Below are 6,000 nucleotides of genomic sequence, written 5' to 3' on the forward strand. Positions count from 1 at the left end.
TTCGGGACGCCATCAGCAGGAAAAAAGTTAGTTTTTCGATTAGCGGATACTGAGACTCAGCCCCCAATAACCTTTTACTCACATAGTATATTGGGAGCTGGGTCTTTTCCTTCTCCCGCACTAATGCGGTGCTGATTGCGTGCTCGGTCACTGCCAGATAGAGATATAGGGGCTCTCCGTCCACTGGTTTCGCCAAGATCGGCGCTCTGGCAAGGTGCTCTTTCAACTTTTGACAAGCTTCTTCGCACTCGTCCGACCACTCGAAACGTTGGCTACCCCGAAGAACATTGAAGAACGGGATGCACTTGTCCGTGGCCTTAGAGACGAAATGGCTTAGGGCGGCTATCCACCCGGTTAGACTTTCCATGTCTTTATGCTTCCGGGGAGAAGGCATATCAATCAGTGCCTTGATCTTGTCCGGATTGGCTTCTATTCCTCGGAAGCTCACTATGAACCCCAGGAACTTCCCGGAGGCCATGCTGAAAGTACATTTCTTGGGATTTAGCTTCATCCCATACTTTCGAATGACCGCGAAGGCCTCGACCAGGTCGTCTGAATGTTTCCCGGATGTCTTGGACTTGACCAGCATATCGTCGATGTAGACTTCCATGTTTCGCCCCAGCTGGGCCCGGAACATTCGGTTGACGACCCTCTGGTAGGTGGCACCGACGTTCTTGAGCCCGAAGGGCATGACAATGTAGCAGAATATTCCCTTGTTGGTTTGGAAACTGGTGTGTTCCTGATTTGCCACATGCATGGAAATCTGATTGTAGCCGGAGTAGGCGTCCATGAAGCTTAAGATCTCGTACTCGGATGTCACATCCACCATCTGGTCGATCCGAGGAAGCGGGAAGCAATCCTTCGGGCAAGCCTTGTTGAGATCCGTGAAATGGATGCACGTCCTCCACGTCCTGTTCGGCTTCGGCACCAGAACGGGGTTGGCCAGCCACACGGGGTATACAGCCTCGCGAATGAAGTTGATTGATGACAGCTTCTTTACCTCCAGCTTGAGGGCCTCAGCCCTCTTCGTCCCCAAGGGCCTTCATTTTTGACGGACCGAGGTCGCGTTTGGGTCAATGTTCAACGCATGGCAAATGATGTTATGGTCGATCCCTGAGATATTTGAATGAGACCAGGCCAGAATATCCTGGTTCTCCTTAACTTGGGTGATTATGGTGGCTCGGACCTCGGCCGGCAGATTTTTCCCGACTTGGATTACCTTGGTCGAATCGGTGTCACTAATGCACACCTCCTCAATCTCGTCCATGGGCTCCAAGACGCGATCGTCTCCTATCCTCGGGTCCAACTCATCTTCTTCCCGGATCACTCTTCCAGCGGGGGGAGGAGGAACCGGGCCGATGACTTCCTCGAAGGGTTCTTCCTGGACCATGTATATTGGTTGGGCGGGCACGTGGTAGCATTTTCGGGCGCTCTTCTGATCTCCCTGGACTTTCCCCACCCCTCCGTTGTCACAAGGGAACTTTATGCAAAGATGATGGATGGAGGTGATCGCCCCGAACTCGACTAGTGCGGGCCGGGCGAAAATGACATTGTAAGCAGTGGGGCAATCCACCACTACGAACGTGCAGAACTTGAACGAGTGCTACAACTCGCTCCCCAATGTTACGGGCAACTGGATCTTTCCCATGGGGAGTAACGCGTCTCTGTTGAAGCCGTAGATCTGGGTTGGGCACGATGCCAGATCTGCTTCGGTCAGGCCAATTGCGGTAAAAGCGGGTTTGAACAAGATGTTGACGGAGCTTTTGTCGTCCACCAGCACCCGGGACACCAGCTTGTTGGCGATCTGGGCGTCTATGACCAGCGGGTCATGGTGCGGGAAATGGACGTTGCGGGCGTCGTCCTCCGTGAAGGTGATAGGGAGGTTCATCAGTTTCAGGCGCTGAGCCGGGGCCTGGACCAGAGCGCACACCTCCTAATCGTGGTTGAGCTTGCTCAGGTAGCGCTTCTGATCATTCCTGGATGGCCCTCTCAGGTGAGGTCTTCCCGAAATGGTGGCCACATGTCCGTCCACGCAAAGGGGTGCCGTCCCGAATGGATAGGGCATTCCGGGGCCAGGTCTTTGCGCAACGGGGACCCCCTAAGGGGTTTGCGCTGCCGGGCCCTGTGCATATCCTCCCTGAGGCGGATATGCTTTGGGGACACCCGGGACCGCGGGTTGTCCGGGACCTGCTGACAGGCCCGGGACTCCCACGGGCATCCTGACCCACTGGTGGAGATGCCCCAGCTTGATCAAATTCTCGATCTCATCCTTGAGCTGCTGGCACTCTTCGGTCGTGTGGCCCAAGTCCTTATGGTAGGTGCATCGTTTGTTGGTATCCCTCGGGTTTCTCCCCCCTTTGAACATGGGGTTAGGCTTCCAGTAGTGAACCGCCCTCTCCGTGGCCAGGAAGATGTTCTCCCTAGTGTTCACCAAATTGGTGTATTCTGAATATTGGGGCTCATAGCCCCTTTTTCCTTTCCTAGTTGGCTCGGACTGATTTTGACCTTTGCCGGACCTCTTCCCCTGGGAGGGGTTTACACTTGCCTCTGTTCCCCCTGCCTGGGACTACTAGGCCTCAATAGGGGCGGCGCTGTACCCGACCGGTGTGGCTCCATACCTGAAAAAAGGGGCGGACTGGGCCGGTGCATATCCCGAAGAGGCGGGACCGTACACTGTAGGCGTGGTGTAGGTAACCCCGAGCGTAATGGCCGAACCCGGGGCGATTGGGGGAGTGACGTAGGGCTGCGCCAGGAACTGCACCCCATATCCCGAGAACGCCTGGGCACTGGGCTGAGGCGCCGGAGGCCATTCGAAAGCCTAGATCTGAGCCTCCTCCCAATAGATAAATCCCTGGGCCCTCCTTATGAATTCTTCTAAGGTAGCTACCTTGCTACGCTGCATGTCATCCCAGAGAGGGGACCCGGCCCGGATCCCGGATCCCGGAATGCAATGTCACTAGGCGCTGCCCATCGTCCACTTTAGTCTTGGAGGCCTCTTCAGTGAAACATTGGATGTAGGCCCTTAGAGTTTTCGCGGGGAGCTGTTTAAGATTGGCGAGGGCGCTGATTTGCATATCCATCCTCATGGAGGCCATGAACTGTTTGCGAAACGCCGACTGCAGCCCTGACCAGGATTGGATGGATCCTGGCTTAAGTCTCTTTCACCACTCCTCGGCGGGACCACCTAGAGTGATAAAAAACAGAGGCACTTGTCGTCATCACTAACGTGGGCCACGGTCATAAGTCGGTTGTACCGGGACAGATGATCCCTGGGGTCGGTGCTCCCGGTATAGGCCGTGAGACTCGGCATCTTGAACCCCTTGGGGAGTACAGCGTCCAGGATGTGCCTTGCACATGGCTCTTTGTCGTCTTCATCAGAGTCAGTGTCCGCTCCTTCCTGCTTGCGGACCAAGCGGTCCGTGACTTTTTTCAAAGCGGCCAGTTACTCCATGAGCTGCCTGGCCACGCCATCCTCCAGGGGGGTTCTTTCGTTCCTCCTGTCGTTGATGTTGTTCCTAAGGTCGCCACCTCAGAGGAGGATCTTTTCCTTACGAGCCCGCTCTTTCTGAGCGTTCAGTCCGTCGCGCAGGTCTACCCAGGACATGTCATCCCCGGAGCTAAGGGCGCGATGTTCATCGTTATGCGGGTGCTCCCGGCGATTCTTGTTCACTGAAGCACTGGGGTGCAAAGACCTTTCCCATCCGGCTTGCCCTGGGGCATACCGGGGCCTGGCATCCCGCGGCTGCGTCCCTTGCAGATCAATCGGGTGGGCCCATCCTGGGACGGGGCGCACCTTCTCTTTCCTAGGGAGCAGCCAGGAACGGATCCCGACTCTTGGGACGGGAGTATTTTTCCCTTGGGTCTTTCCCCTAACCTTCTTTTTCTCCCGGTCCGGGTTTCCTAAGCCTGGCTCAGGAAACTGCTCCGGGGGAGGGGCTGGCCTCGCATCTTCGGGGGCTTCGGTTCTGGCCTGTGGAGCGGGCTGTTGTATTACTGGGGGCGGGCCAGCTGGGAGATTGGTTGCCGGGCCTTGAGCGGCTATGAATGTCTGCAGGGCTTGGAGGGACTCTTGCATCCGCCGGGATGCCTCTGCCTGCTCAGCAATCCTGGCCTCTTGGTCCAGGACTTGCTGCATTAGTCTAGTCATCTCCAGATCCTCCTGGTTGGGGTCCACTCCTGGGATCTCGGGATCCGCAGCTTCGTCGTGGTATTCCCTCTCATTCCCCTCTTCTTCGTAATAGTCCTCCTCGTACTCTGTTCCTCCTTCATAGTATTGTGACTCGTCAGGGTGGGACGTCTGATGAGGAGCGTCCTAAGGTGGATTCTGAGGAAGAGGTTGGGAGGGCAGCGGCTCTCCATTGCCCTGCTCAGGGTTAGTAGGGTCGAAAGTGGTGTGTCTTGTATTCACCATTGTTGTAGAGGTTTGATGTTAACACTAGCTTTCTCAAGCTCTCAATGAAAGCACCAAAATGTTTACCGAGATTTTCGGAAACTATATTAATAAAAGTTAAATGAGATTAATGATAAGGGATTTGGAAGATATAAACAAGATTTTTACGTGGTTGGGGCGTTAATGAGCCTTAGTCCACGAGACAGTTGTATTAGAGCGTGGAAAGTCTATAACAATGGAGTTTTCTCTTCATTTTAGCAGAGTAACTGTATACAAGCCAAAAAGAGACCCCTTCCCCAGTGCTCTGTCACATGTATTTATAGGCTCACAGGAGCACTGGGCTTGGGCCGGGCTGACCCGGGCCCAACAAAGGTATAAAGACCACTGGCTTCTCTATCAGAAGCCCAATACAAAGGATAAACACATAAAAGACAAACATTAACCAGAGCCCACGGGGCCAGCCCAAAGCCCATTCGTCACCCAAAAAATTGGGGCTTTTGGTCTGGGCATTTTGAGTTATGAGGCAGATTTAGGGGACAAGATCGGTCAAAGTAGTGGCGGCACAGGTCTGAACCAGCGTCGTACAATCCCGAGGTGGCCTTTTCCGTAGGTGAGACATGGGGACAACTCCCCTGCTTTGTGGGATGGAGTCAGGGTCACGGATGCTTTATCCTGCCAACCCTGAGGACTTGACCCGGGTTTGTTTACCTCTGTCCCTCTTCGTTTACCGTAAGCCCGGATCATCTACCTAGAGTCCGGATCGTTTACTAGGCTCCGGGACCGTTTCCAAACATCTCGACCGTAACCTGAAACAGCTGTACATCCCCCGGATGAACGTCCCGGATCATTCTTCCTGGACACCGTCCGGGTTTGGACCCACACTTGGGCCGTCGATGTCAATCACTTCCTGCCAAACAGGCCTGGGTTGGGCCCAACCCCAATTGCCTAGTTAGTGGGCCTGGACCACCGTCCCGGGCCCAAGGTAGGAAATGGGGATAACATCAACTAAGGTACTCTTATTCTTTAAGTCCAGTTCTTTAAACTACTTTAGTTTTTCTTTAGTTCCTTTTATTCAGATCCTAACTTTTTATATTGGTTTTTGACTAGGTTTTTGAAACTTAAGGATCTTTCTTGGTAAGTTTCTTTTGAAGGTTTAGTTCCCACATTTATTCTTTACTCTTTAGAAATTCTCACCATTCTTATTGTTGGTTTTAGGAGTGTTCCAAGTCCCGCATTTGTTCTAAAAAATCCCAGTTTTGGTAAGGAAAATAGGATAGATCTTGTATGTTTGTATGATATGTTATGTTATATGTTATGTCATCTTATGTTGTATGTTAACATTATGTATAATATGTTTATAGACCTTGGGCATATGACTTGTCTAGCTAGCAAGCCCCAATAATTTATGGGCATATGACTTGCTTAGCTACCAAGCCCCACAAATCTATTGGGCATATGACTTGCCTAGGTAACAAGTCCCAAGTAGTATAATGGCCATTGTAGTATTATATGACTGACATATGTTTATAGTATATGAGGTTATGATATAATTTATGTATATGTTTTATGTTGTTAGTAGTTTTCTTTGCTGGGCATTAGGCTCACTCCTT

The sequence above is a fragment of the Humulus lupulus genome, chromosome 4 (assembly GCF_963169125.1).
Source record: "Humulus lupulus chromosome 4, drHumLupu1.1, whole genome shotgun sequence".
NCBI lineage: Eukaryota > Viridiplantae > Streptophyta > Magnoliopsida > Rosales > Cannabaceae > Humulus > Humulus lupulus.